The sequence below is a fragment of the Lissotriton vulgaris genome, chromosome 5, assembly GCF_964263255.1.
Source record: "Lissotriton vulgaris chromosome 5, aLisVul1.2, whole genome shotgun sequence".
Taxonomy (NCBI): Eukaryota; Metazoa; Chordata; class Amphibia; order Caudata; family Salamandridae; genus Lissotriton; species Lissotriton vulgaris.
Genome location: NC_141693.1, coordinates 132,339,379 through 132,364,030, shown reverse-complemented (window position 1 = coordinate 132,364,030; position 24,652 = coordinate 132,339,379). Strand labels below are relative to the sequence as shown.

At 46.1% G+C, this 24,652-nt stretch overlaps 1 long non-coding RNA gene across 1 annotated transcript; it reads left to right on the top strand.

Moving 5' to 3' along the window:
- The first annotated feature begins 2,556 nt into the window (after window positions 1–2,556).
- On the top strand, window positions 2,557–4,263 carry LOC147710366 (uncharacterized). Its single transcript, XR_015295619.1, has 7 exons — window positions 2,557–2,630; window positions 2,739–2,821; window positions 2,919–2,998; window positions 3,084–3,151; window positions 3,234–3,303; window positions 3,391–3,470; window positions 3,754–4,263. It is a non-coding gene; the product is annotated as an uncharacterized LOC147710366 (long non-coding RNA).
- Window positions 4,264–24,652: the final 20,389 nt, after the last annotated feature.

Sequence of the window (24,652 nt, the reverse complement as noted above, 5' to 3'; positions counted from 1 at the left end):
ATTAGAACAGACCTTCATGGTCATTTTTTGCTGCAACACCTTCGAGAAGGAACCATCCCAGGTGGGTTACAAATTAAAAACATACCAGTAATCTTTACTGAAGATCCGATTTTCTAAAAAGGTTTTTCCCTGATCGAAACTAAATGTAGCAGGGACCTTATGGTTCTAACAGTCGAAACAGCGGCAAGAATCTCGAAGGAAGAACTAGCAGAAATTGCGAGATTAGAGGCCGAAATTAGCACTAATCCCACTATAGCTGATGCAAAGGCATTGTTGGATAAGGTGGCAAAGGAGATACAAGAATTTAAAGACTATACCATCACACAGAAAACTAACCAGTTTGAGAACGATAATAAAAGCTTCTCACTGGACAATATATATCCATACTTACAGGTAGACTTTTATTCTAAGGCAGAATCACAACGTTTTCTCCAAGACAACCAAGGGAGATCGAGAAAACAGTTTATTTCTTTTTCGGATACGTCATCTTCGGGTACTGATAGCGACACAAGTGCCAAGTATAACCGTCCCAATAGGAACCGCAACTGGAATTCCAATCAACAACAGCAGAACCAATCATCTAACTCTTCTTCTTTTTTATCGAGAGGCCAGACACGCCCCAGAGGCAGGGTGAGATACACAACCCCCTGGGAAATGAAAACACGCCGCCAACACTACAAAAACTAGGAGCGTCGCCCATCTTTAACCTCTCTAAAAAAGTTCTCACACAGGAAGAGGAAAGTATCCTTGCAAAGGGTCTGTCATTCGTTCCTTCTAAAAGGACAGACTTTGTCAAGATGAAATCCGAATTTATAGAATTCTGCTGAAAACTGAGACTCACTCTGTTTTTTAGTGAAAGTCCGACCCAAAACTCTGTGGAAGTCACGGGTCTAAGAAATAGATCTACCTTTTGCCCACCAGCCAACAAGATTCCGAAAGAACTAGTGACCTTTGAAAAGAGTGTCCTGTCTGCCATCTCAGCTATGGAACGGGAAAGAAAATTTGTCAAATTTAACACCACCAAAAATCAGATGACTGCCCTAAACAATCTTAAAAATGACACTTCGATTATAATCAAGCAGGCCGACAAGGGCGGTGCTATAGTGCTATGGGATGTGAACGACTATACAGCTGAGGTGATGAAGCAATTAGATGATCCTAGTTGCTATCGAAAAATAGGAAAAGATCCTACTACAGAGCTCCAGAATGAATTGTTCGTCCTAATACAAGAAGGCTTTGAGCAAGGGTTTTCTTGGTCCAAAAGAACTTGAATACTTACAAATCAAGCACCCCAAAATACCCATGTTCTACGTACTCCCCAAAATTCATAAGAGCCCAGACCATCCGCCAGGCAGACCCATCGTGGCAGGTTGTGGTTCTTTGCTTGAGCCAATTGCTAAGTACGTAGACTGTTTCCTCAAAGAATTCATGAGCCAGGTGGTATCCTATTTACAGGACACCACAGACTTTATCAATAAACTGGAGACAATTGATTACTGTGAGAATAGAGACACTTTGGTCACCCTAGACGTGACATCCCTATACACTCAGATCCCCCAGGATGAAGCCGTGGCAGTGCTAACCTTTTTTCTGGATTCCAGGCCTTGGCCCATGCGAGTATCAACAAAATTCCTTGTGGACCTTGCGTCCTTTGCATTAAAGAAAAATTATTTCTGCTTCAACAAAGAGTTCTACTACCAAGTGAAAGGGGTAGCCATGGGCTGCCCCTTTGCACCGGAATTAGCAGTACTTTTTATGTCTATGTATGAGAATACCTACATACATAATAACAACCCATTTCACCAACACATTGGAGCCTGGCTTCGATTTATCGATGATGTGTTTTTGGTGTGGACAGGAGGCAGTGACAACTTGTCCTTGTTTCACCAATGGCTAAACTCTAGGACATTGGACATAAAATTCAGTCTTACCCAGTCAACTACTAAAATAGCTTTTCTTGATGTAGAGGTGTTCCCTAAATCAGGCAAACTGGCGACCACTCTATTTATTTATTTTTGTAAATATCTTTTTATTGCAGCAAGGTTAGTGATACATACAGTATATACGAGCCATTTCCCTCGTCGCTTTAGGAATGCGCGACTTCCCCACATCCGTGTCACACAGCCATTCAGCTCACACCCCGGAGGTTGAGCGGCGATACCATGGGGGGGCAATCCGCGCCAAAGAATACTGTGTTGGGTCACAGTAACCAAGTGTTCGGAAATTGGCAGTGCTGCTTTTCAGTTCTCACGCTCCCTCTGCCGTGGCCCACATCCAGTTGAACCAAGGATCACTCTCCACCCCTGCTGGACAGTCCTCCCCCCGCCCCCTCCCTCAACTCTCCCAACCCCAACTACCCCCCCCCCCCGCCCAGGGCTTACCCTCCAGACCCTTTTTTTTTGCAATTATTCCAAGTCCGTTGTTTCTGTGTAACTCCCCACAGTGCGCGGCTCGAAGCATGGCCCAGTTCGAAGCGGGCCCTGACCGCCTCCCTCCTCAAAGGTGGGACTCCACCTACCAAGCCTCGTTAAAAGAAATGTAGACACTCCCTCCCTTGTTCGAAGGACGCATGCGCTAAGGTATAGCGGGGGCTTCAACGCTGTCGGTTTGTGCGGTGGCCGAACACGCTAGTAAGTGCACCCCCGTTTCTCTCCCCCGCCTCCCTGCTCCCCCCCTCCGACAACTTTGTATGCCTGTGTCCACGTTGTATTGTGATATACACTTTGTTTACATTCCAGTTTTTATACGGAATGATGCTGCACGGGCGCTGACTTCCCCCGAGACAATTCCAGGCTTCTAATTGAATTCCGCATCTTTTGCGGTAAGCCTCTGTTACTTGTTTTGAATTGCACTGATTCTGTGATTTCCATTGAACCCGTAGATCCTAGTTGTGACCACTTTCACAATTATTTTTTTAGGGACCCGAGAATATTTTCCTTCGATCTTTTCATATATTGAGTACCTACCACCCACGGATGTGATGATCAACACATTTTTGGTAATATGCTCAATGTTTGTGTCTATTCCGAACCTCGTATAATTACTAAACATTGTAATCTCATGTCCAACATTTTTCATTCTAGTATAAAGCCGTCATACGCCCGACTGTACTAACTTCACACAGTGAAGGCTGCTCAAAGCCCCGTAATCGGTAAGAAGCCCGTCCTCCAACTAGCGCTGTTGCGTACGAGATGTTCTACCGCATTTCCATTTACCTGTCTTCTTCCTTTTAGAATACTGAACCTATCACGGAAAGACTGTCAACCCCGCCGAGACCCCAAACACAAATTTGTCTAATTAGGGGTGAGAACCATTTTGCTTTAACTGATTAACTCCGCCATGCAATTCATTGATTTCATTCTAATATAGAGTTCTCCATTGTCTAAATAGGTCCACGTTTTCCATCCGACATCGTTTTACCTTCTCTCCTAGGACACCTTATATGACATATCTCTTATCCTACACAAAAGGTGAGTAACATTAGGAACCCCATTAGTTCCCTTAAAGCAATATTGCCGATTTAGTTCGTTTTGCCAACCTGCATGTTATTTGCTTTTAGACCCTGATTCAGACATCCCAACGAACTACGGTCCGCACCAAAATACCCTGTATTTTCCTCCATTAGTTAGCCGCTAGGGGCACGCTTGGGCTGTTAGGCAAACTCCCTTGGTGTAATGTCCTGCATTCATCACTTTAGTTGACTAATTTGTGTTTCTGATATTTGTTTTCTTTGTTTCATTCTTTTCTTTTTAGAAACCACATTAGGCCCTGAGGAGAATCCCAAACAATTTGGTGGGATTCGAAACGCGTAGGCCTTGCCACACTCTAGTCTGCGAGAGCCGCTGGTCATAGAATGAATTTTTCCTGCAGCTCTATGTTGTACATTATCCAGGATTACTAACTTCAATGAGTTTTAACCACTTTGTCTGATATATAGGAATGTACTAAACATAAATTATCTGTCATAATATTTTTGAAAAATCGTCTGCAGACTGTGGCCTTTTCTTTCTCTCATTTCTTTCTAGCCCCCTGTATTACATTGTATATATATTGTATTACATGTTTTTCCTTAAATGGTTGAATGGTACAGTTTGGTTGTGATATGCTTGTAATCTTGAATGAATGGTTGATACATAGTTATATTCTAATGTTTTATGTGTCCTGTTTAGGAGAATTCCTTTTTTTATGATGAACTGAAGAATTGATTTGAAATGTTCTTTTCATGAACTTTGTTCAAATAAAAAGCTATTGATTAGCAATTTCCTTTTCTAGTTCTGGATGTTTATTTGCTGACTTCAAGCGATTTATATCAGTACTGGCAATTCTGTTTGTTATATAATGATTTAGGCTCAGCCTTACTGATTAGAGCCAGCCCTTAGTTGTTTCTTGCTCACACGAGAATGTGGCATAACTATTTCATAGTAATACTAATACTTCTAAATGACATAGCAAACACTTTCTACGTGCAATATCATTAAGTCACCAGTTACAGCTCTATGCATCATTAAAACCATTAATTTTAGCAAATAATTTTCACACGATATTTACACATTTGCATATTTTGAAAAATGCTACAGCACTCTCATTCATTTCTAACACACGCACAGCAGTCCGATTTCAATATTTAAACATATGAAAAATCTGCCTATATAATCCCTTTTACATAGTCAAGACACTGATAACCTCCACATTACTCGAACAGTCCTTTGGTGGGTCTGTCCTTACGCTGATTCACAACTCTGTACAAGGCCTGAAACTTTGCCATAAGGACTCTTCAGAAGCCTTCCAGAAACCTCATGTTACTGGCCCAAGCCCAGGTAGCTTTCAATGAAGAACAGATCTCTTTTAAGCTTTGGAACCTGATTTTCGTGGCCATAACTGATTCCTCCACCATGAACTGCCATCTGCAGCACTAAAGTTTGGATTTTCTATTCACTGGTACTCCTGCACTAGAAATGGTATTAGAAAATTACTTGTGACACTCTCTGCTCACCTCTTCCAAGGCTCCTCTTGAGGAACACCTAATCACAACAATTACCAGACTCTGCACTTTCTTTCTGCACTAACTCTGTCTCTGTAAATATGTATATTTAATAAATAATTGTTTGTACAGTCATATGAATTCCGACCATCCACCAGCCATCCGAACCAACACTGAGCTGCGAACTTCTGTTCAACTACTGTTTTGTACTTCCATTCTTGTCAAAATATTCCTGGTACAGTAACAATAATAAAGAAGCTTCCAGCTATATATAATACATTATATTTTTTGGGGCGGAGAGGTCCACCACACATAACAAATGATTAGGGTGCTGGTTTTATTGAAGTGGAAACCTGTCCCCTACAGTATGCACCCTGATTATCGCACCCCAGAATATTGATGGGATACAATATTAAGGAACAAAATATCGACAGGTAAGTAAGTCTAGATTTTCTATACCTAACTTCACATATATATTCCTTCATGGTACATATATTTTCAAGGCACATGGATGTGCAGTTAGGGATAGTAAATCTATACTTCCCTATATATATTTGCCTTTAGATATTTTATCACACAATATCCTGACCTCGATATCCTTGTACCATGTTCTGGGAACGACATTCAGTAGTACAGTCGTCCACTACCAGTGAACTAAGGAGAAGTGTTAGAAGTCGGGTCTCTAGTTGGCAGCAGTTTGCACCCTGTCCAAGAACGGATCCATACACTATTCAGGGTAAATGTATTACATACTAAGTTAAGTTTACCTGTGCTCACCCTCGGGTAGCGTGGTACAGAGCAGTCAGGCTAATCTAAAGAGGCTGTGAGTAAAGTAGTTGTGCACACACACACACACGCACACACATAGTAACACAGTGAAAACATCACAGAAGTATTCCACACCAGTTTAAAAAAATAGCCACTATTTATCTGAGTAAATCAAGAGTAACAACAAAAATCCAACATATACAAGTCCAGATACGAATTTTGCAAAATTAAATGCAGTTCTAGTGCTAAGAAACACAATAGCTCAGGGCGGGGCTATCATGACGTGCTTGACGGAATTGAATCCACAAATTCGGGATGTCGGCGAACAGTTACTGTACCGTGGAAACGATGACAAAACAAATATGTTGCAAGACACCAAAGAGGTGAGGCGTCACTGAGGCCAGTGCGGCATTGGTTCCTTTCTGCTATGCAGGTCATTGGCACGTCAGTGCTCGGGATGGTGAGGCATCACTGAAGTAAGTGAGGCGTTGGTTCCTGGAGGCGGTGCAGAGTCATTGAGAGCTCATGCTGGGGAATGTTGCAGGGTGCAGGGGAGGTAATGCGGCATTGGCAGCGAATCAGCGGTACCACTAGTGGTGTGGGGTTGATGAAGCATCGAGGGTCAAGCCTTGAAGCTTCGATTTCGCAGTGTCAGTGTCACACCACAGGGCCCACAGGAGCAGCAGCGGAGCCAGGCGTCAAGGACTTTGTTGATGCAGGTTCTCGAGGCTCATGCTGTGGAGGATCTTTGGAGCACTGTGTCGGGCCTGCATTGCAAGCCGTAGTCATTGCATTGAGCGGGGACCACGGTTCCCGTGCAGGCAGCAGTGCAGTGTTGAAGAGTGACGCTAGCTCCAAAGTCACACTCAATGTAGAGGTGATAGTTTATTCTCTTTTAGCACAGCAAACTCACTTCCAAGGGCCCAGGAACTGGATTTGGCACCACTTGGTAGAGTGGGCTCTCAGTACGTTACGTTACGTTAAAATTATTTATACCGCGCACTTTCACCAACGGTTTCATGGCGCTCTTTGACAGGTACAGTGAACTAGGGCGAGGGAGTTATTCGTAGGCAGATTGGAATAGCAGGGTTTTTAATAGTCTGCGAAAGCTGCCATAATTGGGGCATAGGCGGAGTGAGGGTGGCAGGGAGTTCCAAGTGGAGGGGGCAAGAACTGAGAAGCTCAAACCACTGTGCTTTTTCCGTTTGAATTTGGGGACCACGAGGAGGTTGAGAGATGCTGAGCGAAGAGCTCTAAGGGGAATGTGGCGAGTCAAGACAGAAGAGATGAACGCAGGGGCTGCATCCAAGAGGGCCTTAAAAACTGAGCATGCCAGCTTGAAGGTGCAGCGTTTGGAGACAGGAGACAGTAGAGGAGCCCAGGTACTGCAGGTGAAATCTTTGATGGCCCTGAGACTTCCAACAGGACCTAAGTTCAACTCAAGCCCTTGGAGAAATTTTGGAAGCAGGACGCAGAGAGCAAAGTCCAGTCCTCTCACTCCCAGGTAGGAAGCAGCAGACAACAGGCCAACACAGCAAAGCAAACAGCAAAGTGGCAGTTCCTCCTGGCAGTACAACCAGTCGCGAACGGCATGGCTCGCTGGTGTGGGTCGTGTGCTGGGGGTCATGCGGGGGGGGCTGTATTTAATTTAATAATAAAAATAATAATTTAAACGTACCTTCCCGCTGGCCAGATCCTGCGACTTCTCAGCTCCTGCTCTCCTGCCTCCAGCAGGAACAGGAAGCAAGCAGCCAGGCTACCTGCCCTAAGCCAAAGCATTGTTGTCATTGGTCGGGATGGCGACCAGCTAGGCACTTATGGGGAGGTCATGTAATGCAGCCTGCATGGAGAACGGTAGAGTGCGCATGACTGGTTGGGGCGGCCCCAGAGGGCCGACCAAGAAGTCTTCGCGCACTCAGGGCAGGAGTGGTCACACCACTCCTCCCCTGCTTGCAGAATAGCCCTGCCAACCCATCCACAACCAAACGTAAAATGGTAATAACTAAAGGCTATTACCATTTTACTTTTCTGCTTCTTGCACTGCAAGAAAGCTATAAGCGACGCTCCTCCGGTTGAGGAGCTGCCCCTGAGAATAATAGCACTTCTTCCTGGCAGAATGTCCTCAGTCCAGAAGTGTTCTGAGTATATAGTGTCAGAGGTCCAGTACTTTTACTCATTTTATTCCTTGAAGTAGGAAGACTTCAACAAAAAGTCTTTGTAGTGTAAAAGATCCTGCCCTTCCTGGCCCTGGCTCCAGCCATACTACAGAAGGGTATACAGCCCTATTCAGGTGCAAGTATCAACTCCTCCCATCACTCTAGCTCAGGAAGACCCATCCGCCTGGTGATGAGCCATCAGGATATGCAGGGCACACCTCAGCTCCCTTTGTATGTGACTGTCTAGAGTGAATTCACAAAGCCCAGCTGTCATCCAACCCAGACATGTATTCCATAGACAGGCATAGGCACAGAATAGTTAAAGTAGGATAATGCCAACTTTCTAAAAGTTTTTTGAGTGTTTGAGTCAGAGCGAAGAGTACATGTTAGCTAGCCCTCCATTTATACCGTTTTTTAATCATTTCACAGTGACAACGACCCCCCAGTCCATGTCCTGAGGAGAACCCGTTAATTGTGATTGGGTTCGAAACGCGTCGACGTCCTGAACCTCCAAGATACCAAATAACTAGGGCTTAATAGGAATATAATTTACACATTCTTACACTGCTGATTAGTTCCTGTGTTATTCCTATTTACAGCACCGTGTGATAAATTTACTGTGTATCTTGTGTAGGTTGTAACAAGTAGGCTATTATTTCATGCCGTTAGTCCACTTGTTCAGTTTATATTCAGGATTGGTGCCTCAACGATTGATTAATTTGAGGCATTGTACAGTTGTCCATGGTAATTGTTCGTTACAATTGTTTTGTTTTGAATATTTGACTTTATTTGTCTTATTCGGTCTATTGAATGTATTTGTGAATTTCTGTATATGTTGTGGTGTATCTTTTGATGCTAAAAAACTTTTTTCATAATCTTTTATAAAACAAAAAAAGTGATTCAACACAAATGGTTGTCCAGCCTAGCAATTGTGTATACTAGGTTGTGTATTACTGCAAAGACGCTAGCTGCCCGGCTTTTTGTTTTGTTTATTTCATAAGAGTGGTCCAGGCCGGACAGTGACAGGACCCAAGCCTTCCCCAACTTTCTAAAAGTGGCATTTTCAGACCTGCCGTTTTAAAACCAACTTCACTTAAAGATGTGTTTTTCAATTGTGAGTCCAGAGACACCAAACTCCCATTTTCTATCAGCTCCCAATTGGAAGATACAGCTCCAATGCTAACCTATAGGAGAGATAGGCCTTGCTGTAGTGAAAAACGAATTTAGCAGTTTTTCACTACCAGGACATGTAAAACTTAAAATCATATGCCCTACCATTTAAATTCACTGCACCCTGTCAATTGGGTTTTCCAGGGAATACCTTAGGAGTTCCTTACATGTAATAAAAGGAAAGAGTTGAGCCTGGCAAGAAGATGAATTGGCCAGGTTGACATCGAAGTATAAATCTGCACACACAGGCTCTGCAGTGGCAGGCCTGAGACATGTCTGAAGGGCTACTCATGTGGGTAACACAATTAGTGCTGCAGGCCCACTGGTAGTATTTGATTTACATGCCCTGGGCCCACAAAGTACAATGTACTAGGGAGTTATTAGTAGCTCAAATATGCCAATCATGGGGAAAACAAATGCCAATGCATTTTAGACACAGAGCACCTGCACTTTAGCACTAGTCAGCAGTGGTAAAGTGCCCAGAGTCCTAAAACCAGCCAAAACAAAGTTCAGCACACAGTCAAAAACAGGAGGTCAGAAGTAAATAGACATGGGAAACCACAAAAAAAGATACCAGGTCTAACAAGAAGGAAATAATCTTACATCAACACCTGAAAAAGCCTCGAATATGTGATTACAAAAAAAGCATTGAATATGTTAGTACATTTGAAAACTCACTGCTAGAGGTGAATTAGATTCTGAAACCTATTAGGGTACAAACCTTAAGCCTTGCCGCAGACTAAGGGGCAGATTTACCATCCACTTGCAACACTTTTACGCCGCCGTTGCGTCACTTTTGTGATGCAACGGCGGCGTAAAACATGCACCACGTTGCGTCTTATTTACAACGTGACGCATCTAGGGAAATGCGTCATGTTGTAAAGCCCTGCACCACATGAAACCTGCGTCAGGTTTCAGGTGGGCATTCCAGCGCCGGAACCCCACGTAAAAGTAATGCAGTGAAATCCATAAGATTTCACTGAGTCACTTTTACGGCCATGTTGTGTCAAAATCCTGCGCCTGCTTGAAGCAGGCATAAGGAGTGACGCACCATGTTGTGGATAGGCCAGGTTGGGACAGTGCTGGAGTTGCGTCGCGCCCGCGACACAACTCCAGCACTGCAACAACCTTACACCAGAAGATGCGACATGCATCTGTTTATCCATGCGCCATGATGCGCCGCACTGTAAATGTAGGGCACCTGTGGTGGCGCAAGGGTAAGGCTAATTTGCAGGGATGCGCCAAGAAACGTAAATCTGCCCCTTAGTTATCACCTCTTGCTTGGTTAACTGCTATCGAGTTAATACAGCTTCGTAAATATGGTAGACAATTAAGCGAAAAGGCGTGTTCTTGCTTAGAACCTCACTATATGATCCTAGTGAATGTGCTTCCAGCCATTGAGATATATCCTGTGCCTGAACGGGTTTGCTCCAGTCTTGATCCACTACACTATACACACTACAAAAATGGGGCAAATCGAAGACGGATCAGTTTCGAATCACCAGATCCCATATTTTTAAGAGGGGTTTTCAGCATCCTTGCAGAGGTTGGCCACAGAAGCTAACTAGCATTGGTGAGGCAGGTGCAGTGACACCAGGGCTCAGAGAACTGAACAGCCCCTTTAACCCTGACAACGCTGTATTTTTCTACCTCGACAGCAGTCAAAGGGTTCATGTTCCTTGCTTGGCATCCTTGCTATGCTATTGGATGGCCTTACATCCAATAAGCCGCAACCGCCCGCGAGCCGGGCATCATGGCGCGAAGAAGTCATTGGCCCCGACTGCCGTCGACGGCGAGACATAAAATAAGACTGGTGGGGAGAAGGAAGGCTATTGTATGAAGTGCCGTTTCATTCAATGCATTACCAGGGAGAACATTAGGCAAATGACGCGATTATCCCTCATACTCCTCGGTGCGAAGCCGCAAGGTTTTATGGCTGTTATCAATAACCACTATTGTCTCATAAATGCTCCCCACGTCACATTTATAATATTTAAATCACATTTGAGAGTGGCAGAGAGTTATGGCTGTTCTCAATCCCAACTGCCTATTACAGTAGACATGGAGTCTATTATGCAAATGTTGCTCATGTGATAAATCTTTTCCTATATCTGTAGAACTCGCACTGACATGGTCAGGAAAGATTGGTTTTAATGTGAATAACTTATACACACGGGTGGAGGGGCGTAACGTAGGCCCCTGCAGCTCCTGAGGTGCAAAGACGAGGGTCTCAACACTCCAGGGGTCCCATCCCCTTCAAGGGGCCCCATTCAGCCCAAGACCAATGAATGTGTATGAGATATGGGAGATTCTGGGGGCCCTCAACACATTCTGCAGGGGGGGGGGCATCATTTTGAGTTACACCACTGCACTGGTGGGATCCTGAGAGAGATAGAAATTCAGCCTTTCTTTGGTATGGAGATGTGCAGCAGGTGCAGTGGCACCAAAGCCCAGAGCTGTGAGCGTCCTTCTGCACCTCAAATGTGAACGTGGAGTGAGTTCACGTGCTGGGATGTGTGGCTCTAGTGTGTGTCAACTGCTTGTTAATTATGAGAGAGCATGCATTCAGGTGCAGGATTGTGGGCAGGGATGTCGTTTATTAGTTATGAGTCTGTAGACATTATGAGTCTGTAAATGCATCTATGAGCTTGTGTGTGTCGGTATGTATCTACGAGTCTAAAATGTATGGAGCGTAAAATGTATGGAGTGTTAATGTGAGTTTAAATAAGTCTGTACGTGGAGACTGTGCTTGTCAGGGGCAGTGAAGGGGCGAATCAATGAAAAACCCACTGCCTTTCTCATATTCGAGTATCTTTTATTGTGGCTGAGTCACGTGCCACGTGTCACGCGGCTGCTTCTGAGCAAGTTGTGCATACAAAAGACACTAATGTGCAAGACCGAATCTATGCATTTGTGTCAATATAACGGTGTGCGTCCATCATTCAGGGCTGCTGTACTTCTAGCTGCGAATATGTGATATTTCCGCAATAATAATGAATGAGCACTTAATTAATTCAGATTATAAAACTCAGATGCCTGGTGGATTTCGTATACTCTCAACCCCCAGAGTGAGAGGCTATTCTGCACGGTTCACGGGTTAGGGCATGGCTGCAACTAGCAGCTGCTAGCCGAGTGTCTCAACAAACCGAACCATCTGATTGGCTTGCTGCATAGCAGCTGTACGAATTCATCTCAGGTGGAAGACATTGCAGGCACCTGCATTGCTGGGCATGGCCAAAGGGGTCAATAAAAGGTAGCGTGCCCACTTGGGGCTCCCTCCTGGACAGGCCCGGTAGGTCAGGCCCACTCAAACAGGACCTTTGGCCCTCCCAGTCGGCAGAAGAGGCCATGAGGACGGTCATACATTGTCATGCATTTTACTTTGTTTACATTCATTATCGATCTGGGGTAGTGTTGTAACCTTTCCAAAAGAAAATACCGGCTATTTGTTGTAGTTTTAAGAGTGTGCACGGGCATGGACATGATGCTAAATCGAGCTATGAATAAAATTGTATGTATACATTTGTACCATGACTTTTCCGTCCGTTTTTACTATATTTAATAGTCAGGAATCTTTGCAGCTCTAGGATCCATTTTAAAGTGTTTTCCATTTATATTTGCTGTTTGAATTAGTTACAGATTAGGGCTAAAAATACTTGCATTAGGAGGATTTGCTTTTTTTTGTACCAGCTGGGACAGTAAAATACCAGTGATGCCAGTAAAAAATCAGCCAGGTGGCAACCCTAGTCAGGCGTAATCAAGGAACCTCTAGAACACATTTTAAAGTGCATTGTTTTAAAAAATACTGTTCTAAGTATGTACTGTAAAGGGGAAAAATGCTGACTTTGGGTGATTTTCTCTATTTTTACACTGGCTGGGACATTCAAATATTCATGTTGGAAGAAAACGGCAATTGTCAACCATACCTCATGTCAGAGGCAAGGTGCCATTAGGTGGTGTGTATGGAGGAGTGCGGACAGGGTGTTACCTGCCAATGATGCAGCAGGTGCAGTGGCACCAGAGCCCAGAGTTGTGAGCATCCTTTTGCACCTCAAATATCTAACGTAACATGTGTATTTGTAAAATTCACGTTCACCCAAGGGTATCTTGGCACGGAATAACAGATGTTTGTTACCCAACTCAATGGTACTCATTTTATTGACTTCAGAAGGATGGAAGGCTGAGTGGATACACCAGGATTTGAACTGGTGACCATGAGATCAAGCACAGGCCCCTACAGTGGACGCATTAGTCAACCAGACCCGGCTGATTCTGAAGGTCTTTCTGTATTTTAGTCTGTGTGTGATGCACACAGTAATATACTGTAGGATGTGGCATACATTATAATATTCCCATAGTGGCAGTACATGCATCATTGCATAAGCAGCTACAAGGGAATCATAAATGTCCGACCAGTATCTAAGAATGTGGACTTTTTCTCTTCAGATGAGCATATAATTTTTTATGTAAAACTAAGAAAAACGATTAATGATCTCCTTTCATATAACATCAGCTCCATCATACAAGCAGTATCTAAAACATACATTTTTCAACGTTCTAATATTGTATTAGTCATGTTTTATTATAACTTAAGTGATGTCAATTTTTGTGATGTTATAAGAGTTAAGGTCACTTGACATCCCTTCATAGTAAGATTAAGGGCCAAAGATCATATGATGTCACTTCTTGTGATCTCATTAAGGTCAAGAATGTGTGATGTAATTTCCACTACCCCAGGCACTTTGGTGAATCAATGTTCATGTGTAACTCAAGGGCTTGTGGTCTACCTTCAGAACTGTTATAAATTGGGCCGCATTGGCCCACCCAATCGCACCCTTGACTCACCCAGATAAAAATTCCTGGAACCGGCCTGCTCCCGGGTAGTGTATCTTATGTCTCCAGTCTGTCTCTCTTGCAGTGTATCTGAGGGCAAGGCCTGCCCACAGCTGCTGTCACTGTAGGGGCGACTGAGGAGGCATCTGAGGGAGCGTCCATCGCCATTTTTTATGAAGTCAAAATGGCTGGCCACATCACCCGCATTGGACCGCTGAGCCATTGCACCCAGGGCCCCTCCGTCAGCTCAGAGAAGCAGACTTGTGGGTCAGGGTTAGTCTGTGCAGTGCATTTTCCCCCCTTTGCTAGGTGAAACAGGTATCCCCGCTCCATCGCCATAACACTCCCAGCGGCTGCTGGGACGTGCTAGACTTTCGCTTGCGGAGGACGTGCCACCCGCCACCACACACGTCTCACTGGGACAGAGATCGCGAGTGTCAAAAGGGAAATTTAGAAAGAAGAAGTAGGGAAGACAAGTAGAAAGCAATGATACTGAATCAAAAACTAAAAAGGAAGAAAATTCAAACAACCTCCAGTAGTGACAGGTAAGAGACTACCAAGCCACTTTGAAAGTCAGGCACAGAGCAAATGTGACACCCCTGAACCACTGTGCAACCTCAGTACTTCTTCATGGCCTACATAGACCCCAGGAGGCATAGAGAAGACCCTCCAGAACACACACAAGTTTCCACAAAAGTGACTTTCTGCGACCACAACACCCCCACCAGCAGCCCTGCCTACACCGGCCATTGAGAACCAAGAACATAAGGTTAGTGACCCGTGGGCATGGCTAATGTACAGCAAGGGATGCCGGCATTTCCACCAGCTGTGCCACATTCAGCACATCTGTGCTGCCACAGTTAACCCTGGAACAACCTTCCCACTCCATGGTCACTAGATAGGAAAGACAAAGTGCCTATGATGATGAACAAAGAGGTTTTCCTGATTTCCTACATTAAGCAAGTGAAAAATGGTCGATGACCCCAGCAGGACTGTGAGGTGATGATTGATGGGTACTCCAAATACCCGATAATTGTACTAGCTACATTGATGTCATGTCACAGGATCCACCCGCTGCTAGAGAAGATGTTTGCCTTGTTTGGCCTACCCACAGAAATCAGACCAGACAATGGCTCCCATTTCAAGGGACAGTCTTCAGCAAGTATCTGGAACAGCAGCAATAAAACACAATAACACTAAGCCACAGTGACCCCTAGCCAACACAGATTTAGAGTGCTTAATGAACACCCTCAATAAGGCCATCTGGATAAGGGTTGGCCAAGGGGAAGATTTCGAGTGTAGTCTCCATCACGTCTTGAGAGGATAACATAACACCCCACATAGCATGACTAAGTGTTCCCCCATGGCCCTCGTGTTTAAGAGGACAGTGTGCGACAGAATTCTAGTGGGCCCCGCCTGGCAGCCTGGGGATCTGCACATCGCAGACACAAAAGAAAGGCGGAGGAGAACGAATAAGCAAATGAATCAGACCAGGAATTCTTAGTGTTCACAAAATTGGGCCAGAAGATAAAGTGCTCCTCTATAACTGGCATCAAGGATGGAAGTTCAGAGCACCATTCAAAAAGGGTCCATGGATTGCTAGGAAAGTAAAGGTCACCATGATACTGGCACGCCAAAAAGGTAAAACAGTGACTGAAAATGTCTCATGGTTTGAAAGAGTTCCACCTGGAAAAAACAGGGAAGTCCTAGAGTGTTAAGGGACACCACACAGCTTAATGACCTTGATGTTACCATAAAATGCAACCAACCAGGAAACGTCCCATGAAATGATTGGTGGATGCTGGTGGGTATCACCATAAGGCAAGAAAATACACCCCCCCACCTCCCTCCCTCAGAGAATACGAGACTACATTTGCCCTGTTCAGTCAAGATGGTAGAGGCCTGGGAATGTGTGTAGGATATACCCAACATGGGGAGGAATGTAAGGAGCCACTGGCCCTTACCTCAGGGTTACGCTCAAAATAACTTTCCTGAGCTTGACGCCTGCATGGACTCTACCCCTCCTCAATCCATCTCTCACTCCCCTCCCCGTACTTCACCCCCCAGTCTTGAGCTTAAAGTGTGCTACCTTAACACCCGCTCACTAGCAAAACATCAGACGGAAATCTATCACCTTCTAGACACCGACAATCCTGACATACTGTTTTTAACTGAACCCTGGCTGCACGACGGATCCTCCCCCGACATTTTGGCTGCCATTCCACCTGGCTACTACATCTTTCAAGCCAACAGGACTTCCGGCAAACCCGGAGGGGGTGTGGCAGCCATCATCAAGCTTTCTATCAGATTTTCCATCCTCACCGTATCGTCTATTCCTCAGGTCGACTGCCTAGCACTCTGACTGGAATCTTCAGCGTCACCCCTTACTTGTGTCTTAGTCTACCGCCCCCTTAAGTCCATGCCTGACTTTCCGTCTATGTTCGGAGATCTTTTATCCCAGGTAGTCATCAACAACTCTAAAATTCTAGTCCTCTGAGACTTTAACTACTCGCCCCAGGATGAGAAGGAAAGCACCGGTTCTGCGGCCTTCTCCAACCTGCTGCGCAGCTTGAACTGCTGTCAACATGTTAACACTGCCACGCATACGAAAGGCCACACATTGGACCAGGTCTGGACCTCCAACTTAGAGATCTCGGTCCCCCTCATACTGCTGTGTGTTTGGTCTGACCACTTCCTTATTTCCTTCTCCCTCAAAACTCCTACCTGTCCCAGCAGGCCCCTGGAAACCAATTTCTCAGCCTGAAACTGGAATAAAGCTGACATCAGCCAATTCATCGACCTACTCAGTACCTCCCTCCCCCGGAATCCGACTCAATAGACACTCATGCCTCAAACTTAAGCCACTGGCTTGAGTCTGCCAGCGACGTGGTTGCCCACCTCAAACGGATCAAAATCAGACTCCCGCATGACGCTCAGAAATGGTTCTCCGAGGACCTTAAAAAATTTTAAACTCGGACTCAGACAAGCCGAGCGCCACTGGCGCAAAAACTATGCCCCCGAAGCTAGCCTAAAGTTTTTATCCCTACTCAAAGGGTATAAATCCTCCATTGCGCTAGCCAAAACCACGTACTTCTCCAATAAAATTGTGGAGTCAGCTAACAAAGCTAAAAACATCTTTTCGATTGTGGAGGAGTTATCCCACCCCGACAGGGTCTCCATCAAACTTCTCCCTTCCCAGGAGCTCTGCGACTCTCTCGATCACTTCTTCGTTGAGAAGATCGCAAAAATCAAAAACAGCATCTCGGTGCCGCCCCTATCTGACTCCTCTGGGCCCCCAACTAACTCCCACGCTGACCCTCTTAACCCCCACTCTCTCACTCAGATTCCCCTCATTTCGGAGGCGGACTTCCCCGCCCTCCTCAGCAAACTCACCTTAGGATCTCCCACTGATTGCTGTCCCCCCAAGATCCTACGCAAGGCCTTTACTGCCTGCCCTGCTCCCCCCTTGGCACTACTGAACAACTCCCTCACTTCCGGCCTAGTCCCTAGTACTTTCAAGACAGCCGAGGTAGTACCTATCTTTAAAAAAACGACAGCTGATCCCACGATCATGAGCAACTTCCGCCCCATCTCCCTCCTCCCTTACCTCGGTAAGGTGCTCGAGACCCATGTCACTAACATCCTGAGCTCGTTTGTTGAGCAGTCCCATTTTCTTGACTCCCAACAGGCCGGTTTCAGAACCACCCACTTTACAGAGATGGTCATACTCTCTGTCATGGAAGAACTGCGCAGGGGAGCTGACTCTAACACCAGTCAGGCTCTGGTGCTCCTGGATCTGTCGGCCGCCTTTGACACGGTCAACCACATCATCTTGGTCGACCGTGTCAGGCAGGCTGGGATCGGGGGTACTGCCATTGACTGGGTCCGCTCGTTCCTTACCAGCCGCCAACAAGCGGTCCGGCTATCCCAGTTCTCCGCGGACAGGGTTTTGTTGACTTGCGGCGTGCCACGGGGATCCTCTCTGTCCCCATCCTTTTTAACCTATACCTCACCCCTCTGATCAGTTCTCTCCGAGATAAAAATGTCTCCGCGTTTAATTACGTGGACGACATCCAGCTAGTCTTTAACATCGACTCCTCGGACCAGTCAGTCTCCGACTTTCAAACTACCCTCTGCCACATCAGCAACTGGATGGGGGCAAACCACTTGAAACTCAACCCCGACAAGACCGAATTGGTTCTTGTCGGAGGGCCTTCCAATCCCTGGATCTCCAACTTCTGGCCCACCAGCTTGGGCCATCCCCCCCGCCCAACCGACTCGGCCAAAAGTCTGGGGGTTATCATCAGTAAAGATCTCTCGATAAAACCTCAGATAAATGCCACTGTCTCTTCTTGCTTCTTCCAACTGCGCAAAATCCGGAAAATCGCGCGTTTTTTCACTACCGAAGCCCTTACCTTGGCCCTCTTGGCGTTAGTCATCTCCAGAATTGACTACGCCAACTCCTTGTACGTAGGCATCTCTGACTACCAGCTTAAACGTTTGCAGCTTGTTCAGAACCAGGCGGCTCGCCTCATCTTCCATCAACCGAGGCACCACCACATCCGCCCTCTGCTAAAATCCCTGCACTAGCTCCCTGTTTCTGAACGCTGCAAATTCAAGTTAGGCTGCCTCGTCTTTAAATCTCTAGCCGGCCTAGGCCCATCTCCTCTCTCATTCATCCGTATGTCCTCTCCCGCAATCTGCGCTCGGCTCACTTGGCTCTTCTCAAAGTCCCCAAAGTCAAGCGCAAGAAATGGGGCGGCCTAAGATTCTCGTTTCTAGCTCCATTTCTCTGGAACGCTCTCCCCTTGGACATAAGGTCGGCCTCGCTCTACACCCACTTCAGATCCCTCCTCAAGACTCACCTATTCCGCTCGGCGTACAATTAAAATCAAATATCCTCCTCTTTCCCGGTCCCCCCACTCCTCTTCGTCTTCACCCTTGCCTCTACCCTCTTCTCCCTCTCACCCCTCAGGTAGTTACTTTCTGTCCCTTGCCTCAGCGCCAAGAAACTGTATAGTGTATGCTGCGCTTTATAAATGCCTTTCACATCACATCACATCACATCACATCACATCAGGGTACCGCAAGTATCCTTATGTCTTATCCCAGCCAATGGCATAAATCAAGGGTAGCATGGCCACTTAGGCACCCCCCCTGGATAGTGTATGCAGTGTACGTAGTATCCATTGAAGTGCCTCTAAAGGCAAAGCCTGCCCATAACTGCTGTCCCTACTCTGGCTACAGAAGTGTCAATTTTATGACATTTAATTTTAAGGTGGTACCTATTTCCATTCGCAAAAATGAAATGCATCTTCTTCCTAACTGTCCTGCAGGAAGGCTAGTGTTATGTTATCACTGCAGTGACTCCAACATGAGCAAAGGATTTCCTTCTTCTGGTCTATCCAGTACCCATTGGGTGCGTACAGAATTTCCATAAGCATCCACCGCCTCCACTCTTAATATGCTGCAGACATCTTCGGATGAAGATCCTAGACTTAACAATGATCAAACATAAAACCCCACGAGCTATGAGTTGTGTTCACAGAGGAAAGTTCAGACGGCCTTTCCCACATTAGAAGCAATCTGATCCTTTCCTTCTAAGGCATAGAGGTGCGGATTTACCAGGATTCATTCATAAGATATGTAGCACTTGGGACCGATAATTGCAGTTTTTCATTTCAGACGAAGGATTAAAAGGATACATTTAGATATGCATTATTTCCAAGTTAGCAATAAGCTCAGGTGCATACAAAGCAATTCAATTTCTAGGCTATAGCATAGACTGGAGCACTTATATACATTTTCAGTGGAATAATCTCTTTTTAAGTTAAGAAACTTTATTGGAATAAAGAAAAGTAACATTTCAAACAGGCACCTAGAAAATTTTCCTGTAGCGATGAATTCATTCCAATATATATATGAGGACATCTTTCAGGAATTTTAAATTAAGACTAACATAAAAAGTGATAAGCTAATTTATAAAGCTGAAATAAACTTGGTCACTATAGGTGTGGCAGGGTATACTCAGACATGAGTCCCTTTCTCACTGCTCCATCAGGATTCAAGCAAGCCGGGCCGAAGAAGGCTGAAATGCCAGAAACCGGTCCCCGGTAGCTTGTCTCCTTTCTGGTGAAGAATTGGCTTGGTAGTTTAGTCTGCCCTGTTCCCATGATGCACTGGGCCAGGGACAGACTGATTTGCATATAGCCAGGTTCTGAGCTGGGATGGGGCAGTGAGATAAATAACGGTGATGGATCAAGCCCTGATCTTTGGACTGGGTAAGAGTGGTCTGTTTAACTCAGACACTCTGTTCATCACCACCCCCTTTTTGTAAATCGTTTTTGGCCACTATAGGTGTGGCAGGGAATACTCAGACATGAGTCCCTTTCTCACTGCTCCATCAGGATTCAAGCAAGCCGGGCCGAAGAAGGCTGAAATGCCAGAAACCGGTCCCCGGTAGCTTGTCTCCTTTCTGGTGAAGAATTGGCTTGGTAGTTTAGTCTGCCCTGTTCCCATGATGCACTGGGCCAGGGACAGACTGATTTGCATATAGCCAGGTTCTGAGCTGGGATGGGGCAGTGAGATAAATAACGGTGATGGATCAAGCCCTGATCTTTGGACTGGGTAAGAGTGGTCTGTTTAACTCAGACACTCTGTTCATCACCACCCCCTTTTTGTAAATCGTTTTTGGCCACTATAGGTGTGGCAGGGTATACTCAGACATGAGTCCCTTTCTCACTGCTCCATCAGGATTCAAGCAAGCCATGCCGAAGAAGGCTGAAATGCCAGAAACCGGTCCCCGGTAGCTTGTCTCCTTTCTGGTGAAGAATTGGCTTGGTAGTTTAGTCTGCCCTGTTCCCATGATGCACTGGGCCAGGGACAGACTGATTTGCATATAGCCAGGTTCTGAGCTGGGATGGGGCAGTGAGATAAATAACGGTGATGGATCAAGCCCTGATCTTTGGACTGGGTAAGAGTGGTCTGTTTAACTCAGACACTCTGTTCATCACCACCCCCTTTTTGTAAATCGTTTTTGGCCACTATAGGTGTGGCAGGGTATACTCAGACATGAGTCCCTTTCTCACTGCTCCATCAGGATTCAAGCAAGCCGGGCCGAAGAAGGCTGAAATGCCAGAAACCGGTCCCCGGTAGCTTGTCTCCTTTCTGGTGAAGAATTGGCTTGGTAGTTTAGTCTGCCCTGTTCCCATGATGCACTGGGCCAGGGACAGACTGATTTGCATATAGCCAGGTTCTGAGCTGGGATGGGGCAGTGAGATAAATAACGGTGATGGATCAAGCCCTGATCTTTGGACTGGGTAAGAGTGGTCTGTTTAACTCAGACACTCTGTTCATCACCACCCCCTTTTTGTAAATCGAAATAAACTTGGTGACAAGGAAAAAGAGAAGAGGGAGAGAATATAGAAATAAAGAAGAAAAGGTAAAGCGAATGGAAGACAGAAAGAAAGAGAAAAGACTATTCTAAATAAATATAATGAAGTTGGAAAGGTGATATTCCTGAACAAGAATGAGAGTTAATACAAAATACATGTTATTTACATTAGAACACCATTATAATCAATCTAAATACATATTCATAAAAACATCAGATACATCAAACCATATCATATATCACTAAATGATGGAGGTTTGCAAATGTAAATTACATTCGGAGACAGTGAACATTTATTCAGAAAGTTAAGCATGGGTAACCAGATTTTATCTTTTTAAATGGCTAATGACAAATAATTCATATTATGTCTGTTAGAAATTGGGCTATTGGTTGACTGGGGTGTGAGTTCTGGTCAAACAACCACCACAATCCTTTGCAGATGAACCACAAAAAGCCATTATATAACCTGCCCTTAACCCTCTGATAGCTTGGCAAAGAGCAGTCAAGCTTAACTCAGAGGCAATGTGTAAAGTATTTATGCAGCATACAAATAGCAACAAATTAAGACCACAACACAAGAAAAATCCCAAACCAAATTAGAAAAAGAGTCAATTTTAAAATATTTTATTTCAGGACCGGAGACGAGGATTACGCTTTATCTTTCTTCGTTTTGATTAACAGCAGCCAATACTTAAAATCTTAACAGACTTCCCATTTATTTGTATGTTAAACGTTCATAGCAGTGTTCAGACATTGTGTGTTGTTGGGAAAGCTTGTTACGCCTCCGCGGCCACTGTCAGTTTCATTTGACGCACTGCGGCGCCTGGGGCCATTGGGGTGTTGGTCTCCGGCCACCAGGGGATGCAGCATTCCAATCGAGTTCTGCGCGTCTCGTTGACCTGTGCTGGCGCGCTTATTAAAGTGCCTGTAATCTGACACCATGTCTGGCCGGGTGCTAATATAAATTTGTGCCCCTCAAGCCTCTACGCCCTCACAAGGTCTGTATATTTCAGCGCTCAGTGCGTTTTGCCTCTAACAAACACGGACACCTGTCCAGGAGAGTACTTCTGCCCAAAGAAGTGTGATTGGGAGAGTGGTGTCCTTCAGGGCCTGGCCCTGTTATTGGCCCCCATGGGCTGCAGTAACTGGTTGGGGAAGGCCCCTAGTCTATAACCCCCATTGAATCAGCTTGGTCCCCAGCGTATTTGCTCCTGCCATAAGCCCTGTGCGTCCCTGGGACCATCCTGGTTGGGAATTCCCCATGCGGTGCCTTGCATTACTTTGGCTAATACAAGTTAATAGAGGAGATTTACCTGGAAGAGGATGACACTATCTACCTCCCCATTGACGTCCACTTTTGTGGGGTTATGGATGCCTCCATCACGAAAGCAGTGGCACTGGCAGTAGCCCCCCCTGGAGAAGACAATCTTGCAGTACGCAGAGATCTGCTTCAAACCCCCCTGGAAGGGAAGTCAGTCTAGGGCTTACACCCCTTTTACCTCCAGGAGGACCTGTCCAGCCCAACTGCTCTCTAAATGCAAAAGTGTCCCTGTATTTGCCAGCAATTTGGACTCATTTGACAGGCTGAAGCGGGCCTTTATGACCCACGAACAACATTTGCCCCTGGATTCCCCAGAGCCCGGTCCCTCAGGGTTGCAGCCCTCATGTGCTTCCTGCCTCCCCTGCTCACCCTCACCTCCTCGGGCCCCGGATTCACCCTCTTGCTAAAAGGGAGAGCATGAGTCAGACTCCCACTACTGGTGCCCCTCATCCTGCCACACGCCCGAAGGTCCAGTGGGCAATGCCACCCAGGACACATCAGATATACTAGACCCGGAGAACCTCCTGCATCCTCGTTCCTTGGAATGGGTCCCTGCAGATAAGATTGCGGCCTATATCGTGGGGCGGCTTGGTAAGCCACTAGACAAGGAAGTCCTTAACTGCCCGTGGGCATAGTGCCCACGCCCATCTCTGGGAGACAAAGTGGAACTCACGCCAGACATAGATGAACGCATGGCCACCTTCCTGGAAAAATACATGTGGGACCCCAAGACGGGGATCGAACAGTCATATCGGGCTTCCCAGAACAAGCTCTTAGGTGGGCCCCTTAACCCGTAACTTGGATATGGAGGAGGATGGTAAGGAATCAGGGAGCCTTATCTCTCTTTAGGGCCTATCAGGTTAAGCCCAACGGGCCATCATCCGGCTGGGGAACGCAAATTGCATCACCTCCAAAGAGAGGCGCTGTTCTCCTCATCAAAATCAACCCTAAATTGGGGGACCTCCAAGGAAGGCCCCATTGCCAAAAGGCGGTGGCTCAGGGACCCATTCATATGGGAGCTGGGTAAATTTGTCCAGATCTTTAACTCCTTGGATAAGACGCAGGCATCCATAAAGCACATCTTTACGCCTCAGGTTTTCACCGGGGCTGGCCGAGTTAGGAGCGTTTGGCCGGCCGCGCTCTGCACCCAGCCTCCACCAGAGATCGAGACAACAGGAAGGGTCCGGTACCAGGATGCCTCCAAGTTTGGAAACTTTTACCCTACCTGGGTACCCCCACCATCACGGTGCGAGAGGAGGACGGCGCAGCAGCAATAACTAGGGAACTAATTCAGGTGAATGTTCAGTCCTTCCCTCAGCAGTGCCTGGGGGGCAGACTTGGGAATTTCTTCCACAACTGGCAGGCCCTCTCAATCAACCTCTGGGTCATTCAAACTGTGCGAGGGTTCCGCATAGTTTATGGCTCCCCTTACCAAGAAAGAACGCTGATTCCCCTGGTCTTCTCTCCCACTCAGGCCGATCTAGTGGACGCAGAGGTATCGGATTTGCTACACAAATGGGCAATTGTGAGGACGTCCCCTCGCACGGGGATATTTTTAAGCAATCTCTTCATCATAGACAAAATGGACGGCGGCCGGAGGCAGGTAAACAAGTTGAAGAAATTCAATGAAATAGTTGGTTTACAGGCATTTCAAGATGGAGGGCATCCATCTGGTACAGGATCTTCTCCTTCCCAGCAAGTAGATGGCACGTCTAGATTCCAAGAACGCCTATTTCACGGTCCTGGTTTTCCGTCCTCACAGCCGCTTCTTCCAGTTTCAGTGGCGGGGGAGACCTTTTAATTCACCACACTCCCTTTCGGTCTGTCCTCTTCTCCTTGGTGCATCACCAGGTTGATGCGTCCGGTAGTAGAGTTTCTCAGGGCTCAGGGTGTCTCCATCATTATCTACCTTGGCTACATTCTCCAAATGGACCATTGCCCGCGGAGTCCCTCGTGATATCTTCAAATGGCAGTCTATCACCTGGAGTCCCTAGAATTCATATTAAACCAGAATAATTCAGTTCTTACTT